The following is a 19,596-nucleotide window of genomic DNA, read 5'->3' as shown; positions in this document are numbered from 1 at the left end:
GTTTAATGTTGTTTAATTGAGGAGCATTGGCTGGGGTTATATGCTAGAATGCAGCAGGAGTTACTCTCATGTATTCACGTGCTGGTGAATTTACCAAAGACTGCACCAGATTCCTGGTGTCCTAAGCACTGAACATTTTTACCCAACTCCTAATATATAGTCTGTAAAATGAGAACGGATGAAAATACATCACATGCAGAACACAAAATCTTTTTAAAGTTTTGCCTATGACTCGTTAACCATGTGAGTATTTCGCTGAGTCGGAAACAGAAAGTTAGCGGTTGATTAATGGCGATTAAAACAAACCTTTCACACAGTTTATTGAGTTTTGTGTAATTAATAAAACAAACAGTTTTCTGAAAGTTAATTCCTCGACGTAGAATGGAACCATCGTCGTATGGATAAGAGATTTATAGATGAACAGTTGCTGTTCTGGGCTGTTCCTCTCATTATTTAGAGAGCAGCGGTTTCTGAAGTGTAACTTCCGTCTCAAGTACAACAGGTCGCCGGTTCAATCATCACTTGTAGGTAGAGATCAATAAAATATATTAACAGCCACGCAGTATTCTCCTTTTCTCTATAAAGTTCTGTGCACACTCAAACTCTACAGAGATACCGACAGTGTGGGAGATCATTACAGGATCCTACAGCGCTGCCTCGGTCAATAGCAACAATTCGGAACCGCATTTGAGGCCCGGCAACAAACCGGGTTTGCTGTTCTCCAGCTCACAGAGTGAGTGAGGCCGCGACAGCAGCAACTATCAGGCCGCCTGTCCGTCCCGTTCTCTCCAAGCGCCCGCTGCCGGCGGAAACCAGCGATTGCAGCTTCAGAGAGTGTACTCTGCCCATCGCTGCTGTGGAGTTGGGTAAAAATGTTCCATGTTTATGACGTCAGGAAGCTCGTGCAGCCTTTGTTAAATTCAGCAGCTCACGAACACATGAGAGTAATTCCTGCTGCAGTCTATCATATAAACCCAGCCAATGTTAACCAATTAAACAACATAAACCAGTGCCCCAGCCCACCGCACTATAAAACAACCTGAAATATGCAAGTAAATGAACACGGATGAGTAGCACTCATAGTGCGTGGTCCGAGTGGTGCAATCATTTAGCGCGCGGTACTTATCTGACAGTACAGGCTCGGGAAATGCCCAAGTTGTAAGCTCGAGCCTCACCTGAAACAGCTAATGCTTTTGCGGTGTGATATTTCTACCAGAGCTGATGTTACATTTGGTGTTTCCGGAAGCTATCTACTTATTAGCTGTTCCACGTGGGTACTTAGTTTCCTCAGGCCCACCGTGTTGCAATAACGGATGAAAGTTTTAAAGGAGCCCTTCAGTGTTACTTATTGACAGATCGAAAGTGGGTCCAGTTTTAACTGTTAAACCAGCAACTATCAGGCAAAGAATAATGTGCAGGAAATAGATCCGATTTCAACGTAGTGACTAAGACTTTGGCACAATCGAAAAGATGTGCAAACTCACGGGTTATCTGTACGAACATACGAATTAGGAGCAGGACAAGGCCACTCGGCCCCTCTCGCCTACTCCACCATTCAATAAGATCATGGCTGATCATCGAACTCAACTTCACGTTGCCGTGTGATCTCCATATCCCATGATTCAGCTAGAGTCCAAAAATCTATCTATTTCAGCCTTGAATATACTCAACGACTCAGCATTCACAGCCCTCTGGGGCAGAGAATTCCAAACATTCACAACCCTCTGAGTGAAGACATTCTTAAGGAAGCTCGGAGCCGTTTGCCTGAGGTTTGTCCCACGGATGTGAGAGGATGGATTTACCTTCCTTAACTGAAGAATGACGGAAAGTTTGATACATATTTAAAAAATTGCATTTTTTGTAGTGTGTTCCATAAAACTTCTTAAATTAATTACTGAAGTACTTCAGTTAGAATATAAAGTTTGCACTTGGTCGGGAATCGAACCCAGATCTCACCGCATATGCAGGCGAAAATTACTACCCCTGAACTCTACCTCTGAACCACCAATGTTCAGCAAACTCCACTGTTCAATTCTCCTGTCGCATTCTTGATTCTGTTAATGAAAGAATAAAAGACAAAGCAAAATACTGCAGAGTCAGGAAATGAAATTATTCAGAAAATGCTGCAAACACTCCGCAGGTCAGGGATCATCTGTGGAGAGGGAAACACAGGGTTAACGTTTCAGTTCGATGAGCTCTCCTCAGATCTAAGGTTTTGCACGAATCATTGAAAAAATTGCAAGTCATTTTATTAAAATTGATATTTCCACGCTCTGGTCAGTGTGATTTTCCAGAGACAGAGTTATTTTGTTGCTTAATTTCACAAATTATAAAACAAAGCTGGGAGTCCAAGCCAGAAACTCTTGTTTACTGAACAGGCACTTTAACCAACTGAGCCACGGAATTTTAAGAGAGGCAACTTTTCATGTCGACGAAGGGTCATCGACCTGAAACGTTAACTCCGTTTCTCTCTCCACAGATGCTGCCTGACTTCCTGAGTATTTCCCGCATTTTCTGTTTTATTTCAGTTTTCCAGCATCAGCAGTATTTTGCTTTGGTGCCAAAGCATCTTCCCTGGGCTACAGGTATTGCAGGTTTCTCTGGTTGTGTTTATGTTTCATTCTCCATCTATGAGTTGTTTCTGAAACCGTGAGTTTGTGCTGCTTTGTGGGTGAGCGGCAGACTTGAAGTTATCTCCTGCTCGCGCTCCCAGATTGACAATGTGGAAAATGCGCAGCAGGCTTCCGTAAACATGTGGATTTACATATTTACCTCACAACTTCCGCACATTTGGGGCTGAATTCCCGCTTCTAATAATAAATACGCGGGTTTCTCACGGTGTACTTGACACAAGCTTGACGCTGAATTTTTCACAGTAATTATTTTAAATCTTCTGCAATGTCGTCAAGCTGAGGGAATTCGGGATATTTGACGAAAGTGCGGGGGCTCATCCGGGATTTGGGTCCTTGCCTCTCGCATTTAAATCAGAGGATCTTTTGTGCGACAATCATACCGCTAGATGCCATCTCTCAATGTCTCTGTCTCTGTGTGTTGTCTCCCTGTGTTTTCTACTCATGGACGTCTCAGGCTTTCTTGAACGGCCAAAGCTTTTCTAACCTGGATCACCAGCAGAAAAGGGTAAAGGAAGACCAAATTAAAACTTCAATTTTTTTAACAAAACATCACATTTTTAAAATAACTATAAATTACATAAAATAATTATTTTAAACAAAAATTTAAATTTTGAAAAAAATAATTACTGTTTTTAACGCGGCTAAAAATAAACTTATCTTTCATTTAAGTATTTAAAAATAATAAACCTGTGGAAAAAATGTTATAGTTTTATTTAATTCACCACTTACCATGTTAAAATCAGGCGTTGCGACTGCTTTTTAAACGCATAGCTGCAAGAGACTTACCCTCCAGGAGAAACCTGTAAAAAAAACGAAGTTCCAGGCGTGCACGTTGCCTCTCCGGTGCACGCATTCGACCTGTGAAACACTTCCTTCAAGGGAACGGAAGTTCCGGTTTCCAGTGCATGAGCAGTGCATGGATGAAACCGGCATATTCGTTGGCGCTATGCGGGAATACCCAGCGCATACTCATCCGTGGGGCACCGAATTCCTGGCCCTATATGTTGGAGAGTTTCCATCAAATAGATTTTAATAAATCTGCAAAAAGACGAGGTTAAGACTGGAACTGATAAGATGCCGATCAAAAAATATATATTCCACTGAGAAGAAAAGGGTGTAAAAGAAAAGACAGCCATCCGTGGCTAAGTAAAGAAATTAAGGATAGTATTCGACTAAAAACAAGGGCATATAAGGTAGCCAAATCTAGTGGGAGGATAGAGGATTGGGAAAACTTTAAAAGACAGCAAAAAATAACAAATAGATTGATTAAGAAAGGGAAGATAGATTATGAAAGTAAATTAGCAAAAAATATAAAAACAGATAGTAAGAGTTTTTATAGTTATATAAAAAGAAAAAGGGTGGCTAAAGTAAATGTTGGTCCCTTAGAGGATGGGACCGGGAAATTAATGGTGGGAAATATGGAGATGGCAAAAACACAGTGTTTACAGTAGAAGACACTAAGAATATCCCAACATTGGACAAACAGGGGGCTAAAGGGGGGGAGGAGCTAAACACGATCAAAATCACTAAGGAAGTGGTACTCGGTAAAATAATGGGACTCAAGGCGGATAAATTACCTGGACCTGATGGCTTACATCCTAGGGTCTTGAGGGAAGTGGCGGTAGGGATTGTGGATGCATTGGTAATAATTTTCCAACTCCCTGGACTCGGCAATGGTCCCGGCAGACTGGAAAACTGCTAATGTAACACCCTTTTTTAAAAAGGGCAGTAGACAGAAGGCTGTAAACTATAGACCGGTTAGCCTAACATCTGTGGTAGGTAAAATTTTGGAGTCCATTATTAAGGAGACAGTAACAGGACATATGGATAATTATAATTTAATAGAACAAAGTCAGCATGGTTTTATGAAGGGGAAGTCATGTTTGACAAATTTGCTGGAGTTCTTTGAGGAAGTAACATATAGGGTGGATAAAGGGGAACCAGTGGACGTAGTGTATTGAGACTTCCAAAAGGCATTTGACAAGGTGCCACACAAAAGATTATTGATTAAGATAAAAAATCACGGGTTTGGGGGTAATATTCCGGCATGGATAGAGGATTGGCTATCTAACAGAAGGCAGAGAGTTGGGATAAATGGTTCATTCTCAGACTGGCAATCAGTAGCTAGTGGTGTTCCGCAGGGGTCAGTGCTGGGTCCCCAACACTTTACAATCTATATTAACGATTTGGAGGAGGGGACTGAGTGTAACATATCAAAGTTTGCAGATGATACTAAGATGGGGGGGAAAGTAGTGAGGGAGGAGGACGTAAAAAACCTGCAAGGGGACACAGACAGGCTAAGTAAGTGGGCAGAGATTTGGCAGATGGAATACAGCACTGGAAAGTGTGAGGTTATGCACTTTGGCAGGAAAAATCGTAGAGCAAGTTGTTGTCTTAATGGCAAGAAACTGGAAAGTACTGAAGTACAAATGGATCTGGGGGTCCTGGTGCACGAAACTCAAAAGGTTAGTATGCAGGTGCAGCAAGTGATTAAGAAGGCCAATGGAATGTTGGCTTTCATTGCTAGGGGGATAGAATATAAAAATAGGGAGGTATTGCTTCAGCTGTACAAGGTATTGGTGAGACCGCACCTGGAATACTGCGTACAGTTTTGGTGTCCATACTTAAGAAAGGACATACTTGCTCTCGAGTCAGTACAAAGAAGCTTCACTCGGTTAATCCCGGGGATGAGGGGATGGACATATGAGGAGAGGTTGAGTAGATTGGGACTCTACTCATTGGAGTTCAGAAGAATGAGAGGCGATCTTATTGGATCATATAAGATTGTGAAGAGTTTGGATCGGGTGGATGCAGGGAAGATGTTCCAGATGATGGGTGAAACTAGAACTAGGGGGCATAGTCTTAGGATAAGGGGCTGCTCTTTCAAAACTGAGATCAGGAGGAACTACTTCACTCAGAGGGTGGCAGGTCCATGGAATATGCTGCCCCAAAAAGCTGTAGAAGAAACATCATTACATAAATTTAAAACAGAAATAGACAGTTTCCTAGAAGTAAAGGGAATTAAGGGTTACGGGGAAAGGGCAGGAATTTGGACATGAATCTAGGTTCGGATCGGTCATGGCCCTGTGGGTAGCGGAGCAGGCCCAGGGGCCGTGTAGCATGATCCTGCTCCTACTTCGGTGTCTAATTCTGTTAGATGCAGGAGTTGGTTCTGTGATAGTGGATTGGCAGTTAGGATCAGATCAGCCATGATCTTATTGAATGGCGGAGCAGGCTCGAGGGGCCGATTGGCCTACTCCTGCTCCTATTTCTTATGTTCTTATGATTACAGAATTAACATCAAAATCAGGCTCATTGTCCAATGAGGCAGGAAACCGCGAACAAGGAGGATGGGAATGAAGCAAGGCGGGAAGAAAGGGAGAAAGGAGGAACGTGTTGTCGATTCGATCAACTTTCCATTAGAGCTGGGTGAAATATTAGATTGAGAAAGTGGGAGAATTTGAGCAAACAGGGAGAGAAAATATGGTTTAACTTGGGGACTATAACTTTTTCATGCTACGTATCTTCCAACTGGATTAACAGCCCTGAGACTTTAACCTCTCACCAACCTCGTTCTAACATTATAATCCAAAAGGAGCCATCCAGAAATCCTTTTTATTTCAGTATTTCTGTTTCCAAACCGTAGAAACCACCTTTAATAAAGTCCCTTTACCGCATGTCCTGCCCGGGCTCCCAGATTGAGAATGTGGAAAATGTGGAGCAGGCTTCTGGAAGCAAACGGATTTACATATTGACCTCACAGCTTCGGCACTTCTGGGACTGAGTTGCTGCTTTAAAGAATATAATTGCCGTTTTCTTACGATATACTGAACACTGGCTGATTTTCCGGCGGTTATTATTTGAAGACTTGTGGAATGTCTCCTGCCGAGGAATGTGGTTCTATTAAAATGTTGGAGCACGTCCAGAATTTGAACCCGGTACCTCTTGCATTTTAACTGATGCGAATTCCCAAAACTACAACTGCACCCCTAGTCCAAAGAATCACTGAGCTTGCACGGATTGTTTAATCTCGGCAATGAGAATTTCACATACATAACGCAGGTATTTTAGATCAGCGACAGCGTTAAATCTCATTGCTCTAATGCATCAATGTGTGAATATGATATTAAATGTGTTTCAATACAGTAGGGGGATTTGAAGCAGATTCTGAGCCAATGGATTCTAAGGTGATCTTACCTGTGGCTCGTTATTTCCCTCTCCCATTCCTCCCACACGCTGACGGTTTTTAAACCTTGTTTTATTTGTGCTTCTCTGAGCCAGTGCATTCCACAGTCCCACAAGCCTTTCTACAAAAACCCTTTCACTGCTTGACTTCTCTGTGTATTAGTTACTAGCTGAAGTGCCCGGCAGTGCCGAGGGATTTTTGACGGCATGTTGTTGTTGGAAGAGAGACAGGGAGCGACTGGGGGGAACAAAGAGAGCGACTGGGGGGAAGAGAGAGAGCGACTGGGGGGAAGAGAGAGAGAGCGACTGTGGGGAAGAGAGAGCGCGACTGGGGGGAAGAGAGAGAGCGACTGGGGGGGGAAGAGAGAGAGCGCCTGGGGGGCAAGAGAGAGAGCGACTGGGGGGGGAAGAGAGAGAGTGACTGGGGGGGAAGATAGAGAGCGACTGGGGGGGAAGAGAGAGACGACTGGGGGGAAGAGAGAGGGCGACAGGGGGAAGAGAGAGAGCGACTGGGGGGAAGAGAGAGAGCGACTGGGGGGAAGAGAGAGAGCGACTGGGGGGAAGAGAGAGAGAGGCTGGGGGGAAGAGAGAGAGCGACTGGGGGGAAGAGAGAGAGCGACTGGGGGAAGAGAGAGTGCGGCTGGGGGGAAGAGTGGGAGCGACTGGGGGGAAGAGAGAGAGCGACTGGGGAGAAGAGAGAGAGCGACTGGGGCGAAGAGAGAGAACGTCTGGGGAGAAGACAGAGAGCGACTGGGGGGAAGAGAGAGAGCGACTGGGGGGAAGAGAGAGAGCGACTGGGGGAAGAGAGAGAGCGACTGGGGTAAAGAGAGAGAGCGACTGGGAGGAAGAGAGAGAGCGACTGGGGGGAAGAGAGAGAGCGACTGGGGGGAAGAGAGAGAGCGAATGAGGGAAGCGAGAGAGCGACTGGGGGGAAGAGAGAGAGTGATGGGGGGACGGGGAGGGAGGGGGAGGGGGAGGGGGGATGGGGAGGGGGGAGGGGGGAAGAGAGAGGGTGAGGGGTTTGGGGGGAGGGGGAGAAGGAGAAGGGGGGCGATGGGGGGGAGGGGGAGGGGGGAAGGGGGAGGGAGGTGGAAAGGGGGAGTGGGGAAAGGGGAGGGAGAGGGAAGGGGAGAGGAAGGGGAAGGGGAAGGGGAAGGGGGGATGTGGAGGGTGGAAGGGGAGGGGGGAGGGGGGAAGGGGAAGGGGGAGGGGAGGGGACGGGGTGAAGAGAGGGGAAGGGGGAAGGGGAGGAGGGGCGGAGGGGGGAAGGGGAGGACGGGGGAGGGGTGTGTGGGGGAGGGGGTGTGCGGGGGGAGGGGGGTGTGGGTGGGGGGAGGGGGAGCGAGGGGGAGGGGGAAGGGGTTGTGGGGTGGGAAGGGAGGGGGAGAAAGGGAGGTGGGGAGAAAGGGATGGGGGGTAGCCAGCAGACCCTTTCCCCTCTGCTGGCGATGGCTCCGCGGAGCTCCGTGCTGGCCACGCACTGACATGGCCCAGCCGAGCGCAGCACCCTGGTCAGGCCGAGACCCACTCCCCCGAGTCCCGCCCCCCACTCTCCGGAGTCCCCCCCTGCTCTCCCGAGCCCCGCACTCCCGCATAAGCCGGCTTCAAGACCGCCGAGCGGTGAAGAGAGAGAGACGCTGCATCTCACCTGCTGGCTTCCCATGCTTTATGCCTCGGGCTTCTGTGTGTCGCCTGCTGGGCGCGCACCCTGTGCCTGTCCCGTGTCCCTCGCGGCCGACGCCGTTCCCCCGGTAATGTGACAGGGGAGACTGGGTGAGGGGGGAGGAGCTTGCCACAAGCCGTCGTACAATTACTTAGCTCAGGCATGGCTGGGCAGGAGATGGCCAGGCTTTGAGGCCTTACAAAAACGGGGAAAGGTAGGAAAAAGAATCAGGTTATAGAAAATATTTACAAATGAATTAACTTTTTTTAAAAACAATTTAATAAAAGCAATTTTTTTTTGCTGGAAATGTAGATTTGAAAAGAAAGACGCAGAAAGTGGGAAAAAGAAATGAACATTTTGGAATCAAGATGGCGGCCACTCACCTCGGTTCAGAAGGATAAGGCCCACCCACACATGCACCGATTGGTCAACCGTCAGGCCGCTGAACTGTAGGATTGATCAATCATCACGTCACTCAACTGTAGGATGGCCCACCCGCACACACAATGAACCCGCCCCCACTTGATGCAAATGAGCGGATAATGAGCAGAATTTTGATGGTTTTTTGGATACCGTCGGCACAATGTTTGTCCGACCAAAAAGTAAATACGCCTACAGCACTTCTCTAATGATGAACTTTCTTTTGATATACGATATGTGTAGGTATGCTATATAACTTTTGATTGTATAGCCGGACAGACAGACAGACAGAGAGACAGCCAGACAGAGAGACATAGGCCTAGAAATTCATTTGATTGCGCCACCAGTTTGCACCCAAAGAGGCCACTCAGAGGCTTTAGCGCCACTGGCCACAACCGCCGCGATATTTAGCAGGGCGCTAATGGCGGCGTTAGCCTGTAGCGCTGCGCCGCCACCGATGACGTCATCGGTGTGCGCAGTGCCCCGCTACCGCCCCGAACGCCATATTAGGTCATGCCCGCCTCTTCCACGCCGGCCGCAAATAGCGACCGGTACACAGGGGCCAACCTGTGGTGGTAGTGCCGCTAGTTAAGGTGGAGGTGCGGCCGGCCGCTTTTTCGGCGGCCGCCTACCCGCACCTCCGTCCCCGGCCTCCTACACCCCCCCCCCCCGCGGCATTGCCGGCTGTTTCCCGAGAGCCCAGCACTTCACCTTGGTGCCGGGCTCATTTGCCGGCACTCGCGAGCGGGGATTGCGCTGTTGCAGGCACCTCCCCCTTAACAGTGGGAGGAAGGCCTGCAGTACCGCAGCATGCTGTGCCGCAGCGGGATGGTGCTGCGGCACTTTGCACGCCGATATTCAGTTTCAGCGCCCCAAGTGGGGCGCCGGAAGCCTCGTTTAGCGGCCCGGTTCCATTTGGGGCGCAGTAACTGAATATCCCGATGGCGCAATTGGCTCCGCACGCAGCGATAATTCCGGCGCCCAGGCGAGCTTGGCGCCCCAAACTGAATTTTTAGCCCATACTGTTTTATATATATAGATAGATGATAGATGAAGCACCTTGAGGTGCAATGGTGGCGTTTGTGGCGTCAAATTAAAAGGCGGCAATTTGGAAATACGTTGGTGTCGCAATTTCTTTTTGCACAGAATTGAACCGGAATCTTTCAAGATGGACTATTGTATTTGCTGCATCACAATAAAACATATCTTGCGATAAATGCTGGCTCATTAGCTCCCCAGTGTCAGAGGAAGGATGGTCTGATCTCTTCATTTATTTCATGTAAGACACAAACACAGGGTAATCATTCAGAATCACCTCACAGATTGACGCAGATATAAACCAAGCGGGAGATACAGATAGCAATGGGACACATGTCGGAATTGACAAGAGAACTGGAGAAATACAAAACGGCCTGAGGCTCCAGAAGACAGTGGCCGGTAGCTGATAGACATCAGTGAGTGAAGGCGAGCATACGGATCGGGTTTCGGCCCCATGGCTTAGCTGGTCGAAGCGTTTGTCTAGTAAACAGGTAGATCCTGGGTTCAACTCCCAGCGCGGCCATTTTTTTTCTTAATGACTCTGTAGGGGTGACATTCTTCCCGTGTGAAAAGGCTACAGTCTTTTTAAATGTAACTGCGGCTGCTCTAGTTACCATTCTGGATGAAGGCTTCATCGCTGCGGGTCTGGCTCGAATTCCACTGCTTCCAAATTATTGGCGGTGCTCATTTTGGCCTTCACCAGAAATCCATCTTTTCTAAGCAGTGCCGTGCTTTACTTTGTTGTGATCAGAGCAAAGCTCCAGCAGTTGATGTGTGGCACTGTGAACCTCTAGTGATTGGTACCCTGCGTTGTAACAGCCGCAACCTCGGTTCGAATCGGAATTACCGTGCTGATTTTTCTTCCTTCCACAATCAATAGCCTTCCTTTACGTTACTCCTTCAATTTCACTGTAACTTTCCTGCGGTATTACCTTAATCTAATATTCACTTTCTCCTACTTAAACCGCTAAGTGTGCTCCACTAAAACTGCTTTTCCTGGGGCACATGTCCCATTCGCCCCAATCTGAGTTGGTGCTTTGAAACCACTTGATACATTTAGACCCGCGGGACCGCTCGACAGTCAAGTTCTGCGAAAGCAGGGCCAGCCTTTGGAACCAAAGCAGCCCGAATGTACAAGAAAATTCAATCGGAAATCAAGTGAACTGTGGAGGCTAACTGAAGAACTGGGTTTTATTTACCTGGTAGTTGGCTCTTTTCCCTGAACACTTGAGTAGCGTGAGCGACGGGAAGCACTACATAGCCGCTGATGAAGGGAGAAATATGCAATTTTGGCAAACTTGTTATCAGAAAGGATAATGGACGCTCAGGAGTTATCAAGGAGAGTAATGGACACTGCGGATGCACCAGGCAGGGTAAGGGATGCTCCGGATGTAGCAGACAGTTTAAGGGACGCTCCGGATTTACCAGACAGTGTAAGGGATGCTCCGGATGTATCAGATAGGGTACGGGACGCTCTAGATGTACCAGACAGGGTAAGTTACCCTCCCGGTGTACCAGACAGTGTAAGGGATTCTCGGGATGTATCAGATAGGGTAAGCGACGCTCCAACAGTAACAGACACGGTAAGGGATGCTCAAGAAATTCTAGAGCGGGTAAGGGACTCTCAGGGCTTATCGGACAGGGTAAGTGCCGCTCAGGCATTATCAGAGAGGCTGATGGATGCAGAGTTATTACTTTCTAAACCTCATATTTTCAAAATATCAATAAAAGCAAAAGTTGAATCCGAATGTAACAGATGGTCTGCCGTGTCCCACGTGGGAGCAATGAGAAGGTAGAATGGGGCCGGACTGGACATTTGCAGCGCTCAGAAATACATTTATAACTGGCACAGATTCCCCTAACAAATACATTACTAAATAATACAGATACATCTAAATATATTTGTAACGAACTGAGGAGTAAAAGCATTTACATGTAACACAATAGCAACTCACAGATACATTTGTATCTAATTTCACCACACACAAATATACTTAGAACCATCAGAGGTGATTGCTTGCTAAAAAAACTACTTTAATTGAGTGTCTTTAAAGCCATGATATTTACATGGCAGTTTGCATTGACCTTCCTCCAAAGCCGCTGGGGATTGTTGGAGAATGATTTGGGCCCTGATCGATTGTTTGTTAGGCCGATTGGCACAAGTTTTGAGCGCGTGTCCAATATTACAAGTCGACATTAAAAAGGGGCTCAGGCGGGACCGTTCGCAAATTTCAATCTACAATCCCCAATGCGAGATTCATACCCCTAGATTTAACCCCTAGATCAAACCTACAATCAAATGGATTTGTCATGTATTGTCCCTTGCATTTTGACTGATTCAGGTAAGCAGAGTATTGGAGACAGCAGTTTTACATTCCCAATACCAATGCTCTGTCATGTGTGCCCGTGGTTCCAAACCCTCTTTTTACTGTCGGTGACTTGCCCGGAATGTGCTTGGCGTAGTGTTAGAATCGCAGCACAGCCCTTCCCACTGTCGCTTCCTCTAAATCTCCGCCCAGGATTTTCACCAGTGCAATGTTCATCAGCTGGAGCTACTGTTTAATTTGTTCTCAGCATTAACTGTGCTGATCTTTTAACTTGTTCCACTACAAGGCATCTCCAAATTTGTCGATTGCACCTCGAGGGCATTTTTCATATGTAAACCTGTAACATCTGCTGCAGGAGGAAGATTCAATTTCAGCGGTTCCAACAACAATGAGCCGATTGATATTAACTTCGACCATCCTCACCTACATGCTACCGATGAAAATCTCTGCGCTCCTCTGCTTCAGTGATCTATTGTTTCGCAGCGATGGGCAGTTTACGCTCTCTGAGGCTGCAATCGCTGCTGTCTGCCGGCAGCGAGTGCTTGGAGAGAGCGGGGCCGGACAGGCGGCCTGAACTTCGCTGCTGTCGCGGGTCTCACTCAGTCCCGGAGCTGGGGAACAGCAAACAAAGTCATGGGTTTGTTGCCGCGTCTGAAATGCAGCTCCGAACTGTTGCTATTAAAGGAGGAAGCGCTGCCGGATCCTGTAATGAGCTCTCACGCTTTCGGTATCTCCCAACAATGGCCTGTGAAGAAAAGCCCGCGAAAGTGAGTTTAAATACTCACCGAACATCCGCTCTCACCGCTCCCAGCAATGGCCCTGTCGTCATATCCCTCGATGCCCTGACTAGGCAGAAATCTATCGACTTCTGTTTTGAATATACCCAATGACTGAGCTTCCACACCCCTCTGGGGTAAAGAATTGCAAAGATTTACCATCCTCTGTGTGAAGAAGTTTCTTCTCATCTCAGTCCTGAATGGCCTACCCTTTATCCTGAGACTGTGGCCCCTGAGTCTAAACTCCCCAGCCTTCGGAAACATCCTCCCAGCATCCACCCTATCAAGCCCTGTAATAATTTTGTATGCTTCAATGAGATCCCCTCTCATTCTTCTGAATTCAAGAGAACACAGGCCTAGTTTACTCAATCTCTTCTTATACGACAGTCCTGCCTTCCCAGGAATTAATCTCATAAACCTTCGTTGCACTCCCTCTATGACAATTATATCCTTCCTTAGGAAAGGAGACCAAAATTGTACACAGTACTCCAGGTGTGGCCTCAACAAGGCCCTATATAATTGGAGTAAGACTTCTTTACTCCTTTACTCAAATCCTCTTGTAATGAAGGCCAGCATACCATTTGCCTTGCTAGTGGTTTGCTGCACTTGCACAGTCACATGCAGTGACCCATATACAAGGACACCCAAGTCCCTTTTAAGCATCTGCATTCCCCAATTTTTCACCATTGAGGAAATTCTCTGCCTTCCTGTTTTTTCTACCAAAGTGGATAACTTCACATTTATCCGCATTATATTCCATCTGCCGTGTTCTCGCCCAGTCACTGAGCCTGTCGAGCTCCCCTTGAAGCTCCTTCACATTCTTTTCGCAACTGACACTGCCACCTAGCTTTGTATCATCAGCAAACTTGGAAATGATACATTTAGTACCCTCATCCAAATCATTGATGTAGATTTTGAATAGCTGGGGCCCAAGCACCGATCCTCGTGGTGCCCCATTAGTCACAGCCTGCCATCCTTAAAAAGACCCGTTCATTCCTACTCTTTGTTTTCTGTCTGTTAACCAGTGTAAAGCCGGTGTAGATTGGAGTTCGTTCTCAGCTTTTCCCACCAAGGTGAAAATGAAAAAGAAGGAGGCGAGGATTGCCCCGAACAGCAGAGCTGGACACTGACTCGATTTCTATTGCTGCAGGAGTTGTTCTGTTCCTGTAATATTTCCCTCACCATTAAAACGCCTGTTTTAACACACAGGCATTAAATGCGCTGTTTTATTATATTTTCGAGAGTTTCCTTCAAATAGAGTTGAATAAATCTGCAAAAAGACAAGGTTAGGTCTGGAACTGATAAGATGTCGATCACACAGTTAACATCAAAGTCAGGCTCATTGTCCAATGAGGCAGGAAACCACGATAAAGGAGGATGGAAATGAAGCAAGGCGGGATGAAAGTGAGAAAGGAGGAAGGAGCCCTCGATTCCACCTTCTGTCCATTAGAGCTGGGTGAAATATTAGGTTGAGAAAGTGGGAGAATTTTACCAAACAGTGAGAGAAAATATTGTCTAAGTTGGGGAGTAACATTTTCAGGCTATGTATCTTCCAACTGGATTAATAGTCCTGAGACTTTAACCTCTCACCAACCCCGATCTAACATTATAATCCAAAAGGAGTCATCCAAAAATCCCTTTTATTTCAGTATTTCTGATCCAAACCGTAGAAACCACCTTTAATAAAGTCCCTTTACCACATGTCCTGCCCGGGCTCCCAGATTGAGAATGTAGAAAATGTGGAGCAGGCTTCTGGAAGCAAACAGATTTGCATATTGACCTCACAGCTTCGGCACTTCTGGGACTGAATTGCTGCTTTAAAGAATAAAATTGCCGTTTTCTTCCGATATGCTGAACACAGGCTGATTTTCCGGCGGTTATTATTTGAAGACTTGTGGAATGTCTCCTGCCGAGGAAAGTGGTTCTATTAAAATGTTGGAGCAGGTCCAGGATTTGAAACCGGGACCTCTTGTATTTTAATTGATGTGAATTCCCAAAAAGTGAATCACACTCCTAGAGAAAAGAGCCGCTAACTCTGCATAGCGTCTTTAATCTCGGCAATGATAATTTTGCATACAAAAAGCAGATATTTTAGATAAGAGACAGCGATACATATCCTATATTGCTCACATGCATCAATGTGTGCAACTGACATTAAATGGGTTCAAATACAGTGGGGGGATTTAAAGTAGATTCGGGGCCAATAGTTTCCAAGTTGATCTTTCCTTTGTCTCTCATGCCTCTCTCCCCCATTCCTCCCACAGGCTGCCGGTTTTTAAACCTTGTTTTAATCTGCTGCTTGCTGGGCCAGTGCATTCCACAGTCTCACAACCCTTTTTACAAATACCCTTTCAGTGCTTGACTTCTCTCTTTATTAGTTATGAATCACCTTGAGGTGCAATGGTGGCGTTTGTGAGGTTAGATTAAAAGGCAGCCTATTGGAAACACGTTGGGGTCACAGTTTCTTTTGCACAGAATTGAAACTGAATCTTTCAAGATGGAATATTATATTTGCTGCATCAGAATAAACAATATCTTGTTATAACTGTTGGCTTATTAGTTCCCCAGTGTCTGAGGATGAATTGTCTGATCCCCTCATTTATTTCATACTAGCTGGGGGGGCCCGGTGTTGCCAGGGCTTTTTTGGGCCTGGTCGATGTCTGGGCAGGGAGCCTGGGACTGGATTTTGGCTGTCGGCAGTTGGAGAAGCCTAGGCCCCGGGGCCTCGGGTATTTTCCACTGTTTTTTAACCAAAACATTTCTAGCTTTTAATACCTTCAAAGATGAAAGTTAAAGTACTTCTAAAATATTTTTGGTAAAACTTATTTTTTTTGAAAAAGTACTGACCTCGATTACCATATTTTTAGCTTCAGGCCCGGCTGATGTGTAATGGCTGCCACATCCCTGAGGTGAGAATGATTAGTCCCGCCCACGCACGCACTGATTGGTCAACGATCAGGTGACTGAACTGTAGGATTGGTCAATCATCACGTCAAAGAATTGGTCAACCTTCACGTCACTCAATACTAATGAGTGGATAATGAGTGGAATTTTGAAGCTTTTTGAAGAGTTTTTGCATACTGCCTGAAGAATTTCAAAAAAGTAAATATGCTTATGATGTTTCGAAAATCATAAGCTTTCTTTTGATGTAACACATGTGTAGGTAGGCTCTATAACTTTTGATTGTATAGCCGGACAGACAGAAAGACAGACAGAAAGACAGACCGTTTTATATATATAGATAAGACACAAACATAGGGTAATCATTCAGAATCACCTCACAGATTGACACTGAGATAAATTAAGCAGGAGATACAGACAGCAATGGGACACATGGCGGAATGGACAAGAGAGCTGGAGAAATAAAAAACGGCCTGAGAGTCCAGAAGACAGTGACCGGAAGCTGATAGCTATCAGTGAGTGGAGGCGAAAAGTTGCGTCAGTAGTCGGCCCCGTGGCTTAGCTGGTCAAAGCGTTTGTCTAGTAAACAGGAAATCCTGGGTTCGATTCCCAGTGGGGCCTTTTTTTAATGAATTTCCAGGGGTGAATTTCTTCTCGTGTGAAAAGGCTAAAATTATTTTAAATGAAACTGTGCCTGCACCAGTTCCCATTCTGGATGAAGGCTCCAGTTGCTGCGAGGCATGGGTCTAATTTCACCGCTTCTGAATTTCTGGCGGTGCTGATTTTGGACTCTTCACCAAAAATCCAGCTTTCCTAGGCAGTGCCATGCGTTACTTTGTTGTGGTCAGAGGAGCGCTCCAGTTGATGATGTGTGGCGCCGTGCTCGTATAGTGATTAATGCTCTGCGTTTTGGCCGCAGCAACTTCGGTTCGAAATCGAAACATAACGCAGATTATTCTTCCTTCCACAATCAATAGGCCTCCTTTAAAAGCTCACCTTTCGCGGGCTTTTTCTTTCACAGCTGGTGCAGTCGGGAGAGCAGGAGGCCAGTAACTCTTATATAGGTGGAGCTGTTGCTAAACCCGAAACACTACAGTGTAGTGTCTCCCACCCTTCCACCTCCTCTAACCTTTTAGGGGTTAGGGGAAGTTGAAAAGGTAGGTTCAATTTATTTTATTTCAGGAGCCTAACCTAGGTGGAGAAGGTTCCAGGACAGGAGGCGGCAGTGAAAATACAACACCAGAAAACAGGTAGGTGACTGGTTGGTGAGTACTTTCACAAACTTATTCTAAGTAGAATTCAATAATTAAGCTAAATCGTAGTAAATAAAAGGGTATTGTAAGGGTTAAGTCATGGAAGGGCAGCTCGGACCCGTGTCATGCTCCTCCTGTGCCATGTGGGAAATCAGGGACACTGTCCCTGACAACTATGTGTGCAGGAAGTGTGTCCAGCTGCAGCTCCTAGCAGACCGCATGGCGGCGCTGGAGCTGCGAATGGACTCACTCTGGAGCATACGCGATGCTGAGGATCTTGTGGATAGCACATTCAGTGAGTTGGTCACACCGCAGGTAAAGGCTAGCTCAGACAGTAAATGGGTGACCAAAAGGCAGGGTAAAGGCAGGAAGGTAGTGCAGGAGTCACCTGCGGTCATCTCCCTCCAAAACAGGTTTACCGTTTTGGGTACTGTTGGGGGAGATGACTTATCAGGGGAAGGCACCAGCAGCCAGGTTCAGGGCACCATGACTGGCTCTGCTGCACAGAAGGGCGGGAAAAAGAGGGATAGGGCTATAGTGATAGGGGATTCAATTGTAAGGGGGATAGATAGGAGTTTCTGTGGCCGAGACCGAGACTCCAAGATGGTATGTTGCCTCCCTGGTGCAAGGGTCAAGGATGTCTCGGAGCGGGTGCAGAGCATTCTGAAGGGGGAGGGGGATCAGCCAGTTGTCGTGGTACATGTAGGTACCAACGATGTAGGTAAAAAGAGGGAGGAGGTCCTACAAGCTGAATTTAGGGAGTTAGGAGCTAAATTGAAAAGTAGGACCTCAAAGGTAGTAATCTCTGGATTGCTACCAGTGCCACGAGCTAATAAGTTTAGAGAGAGTAAGATAGATAAGCTAAATACGTGGCTTGAGCAGTGGTGCAAGGGAGAGGGATTTAAATTCTTGAGGCATTGGAACCAGTTCTTGGGGAGGAGTGACCTGTACCAAGGGGACGGTCTACACCTGAACTGTGAGGGAGCCGATGTCCTCGGGGTAATATTTTCTAGGGCGGTTCGGGAGGATTTAAACTAATTTGGCAGGGGGATGGGAACCTAGGTAGTGGAAAAGAGGGAAGTCATATGAAGTTAGAAATAGATGGTAGAAAGGTGAGAAGCAATAAGCAAAGGAGAGAAACACAAAGGGCCAAACTAATTCATAATGAGAGTGTGAAAAAAGCAAGCCTGAAGGCTTTGTATCTTAATGCTAGAAGCATTAGGAACAAGGTGGATGAATTAGTTGTGGAAATAGAGGTAAACAAGTATGATTTGATTGGGATTACAGAAACGTGGCTGCAGGGTGGGCAAGGCTGGGAACTTAACATCCAGGGATATACAATATTTAGGAAGGATCGGCAAAAAGGTAGGGGAGGTGGGGTAGCATTGCTGGTAAAGGAGGGGATTAATGCAATGGAAAGGAAGGATATTAACTCGGATGAAACGGAATCTGTATGGGTAGAAATGAGAAATAGCAAGGGGAGGAAAACGTTAGTGGGTGTGATATATAGGCCTCCAAATAGTAATATGGAGGTGAGGGAAGGCATAAAAAGGGAAATTAGAGAAGCGTGCGATAAGAGAACAGCTGTCATCATGGGTGACTTTAATTTACATATTGATTGGACTACCCAAATTAGTAAAAATTCTGAGTAGGAGGAATTCCTGGAATGTTTTCGGGACGGTTATCTGGACCAATATGTCGAGGAGCCGACTCGAGATCAGGCCATTTTAGACTGGGTATTGTGCAATGAGAAGGGACTTATCAGCAATCTTCTTGTACGAGGCCCCTTGGGTCAGAGCGATCATAATATGATCGAGCTCTCAGTCGAGATGGAGAGTGAGGAAATTGAATCAGAGACTAAGGTCCAGAACTTAAATAAAGGGAATTACGAGGGTATGAGATGGGAATTGGGTAAGATTGATTGGGTGGTGTTTCTGGGGGGATTGACAGTGGATAGACAATGGCAAGCATTCAAAGATAGAATGGAAGAATTCCAGAACATGTTTATACCGGTTTGGCATAAAAATAAACCTAAAAAGGTGACTCAACCGTGGATAACGAGGGAAATTAGGGACAGCATAAAATCAAAAAAAAGGGCATATCAACTGGCAAAAAAAAGCACCAGACCGGAAGATTGGGGGCAGTACAGGATACAGCAAAAGAGGACAAAGGGATTAATCAGGAAGGGGAAAATAGAATACGAAAGTAAACTTGCAGCAAACATAAAGACAGACTGCAAAAGCTTTTATCGGTATATCAGGAGGAAAAGACTGGTAAAATCCCAAGTCGGTCCCTTGCAGTCCGATTCGGGAGAATATATAATGGAGAATAAGGAAATGGCAGACCAATTAAACTCATACTTTGGTTCTGTATTCACAAAGGAGGACACAAATAACCTCC

General features: G+C 46.3%; 1 non-coding gene across 1 annotated transcript; it reads left to right on the top strand.

The window, feature by feature from the left end:
- The first annotated feature begins 16,490 nt into the window (after positions 1-16,490).
- trnat-agu (transfer RNA threonine (anticodon AGU)) lies at positions 16,491-16,564 on the top strand. Its single transcript has one exon. It is a non-coding gene; the product is annotated as a tRNA-Thr (tRNA).
- Positions 16,565-19,596: the final 3,032 nt, after the last annotated feature.

This window comes from Somniosus microcephalus, unplaced genomic scaffold (genome assembly GCF_052327205.1).
Source record: "Somniosus microcephalus isolate GS21.2 unplaced genomic scaffold, FLI_Smic_1.0 unresolved_chr1, whole genome shotgun sequence".
NCBI classification, from domain to species: Eukaryota; Metazoa; Chordata; class Chondrichthyes; order Squaliformes; family Somniosidae; genus Somniosus; species Somniosus microcephalus.
Note: the sequence above shows the minus strand (reverse complement) of the source record. Positions and strands in the feature narration are given on the sequence as shown.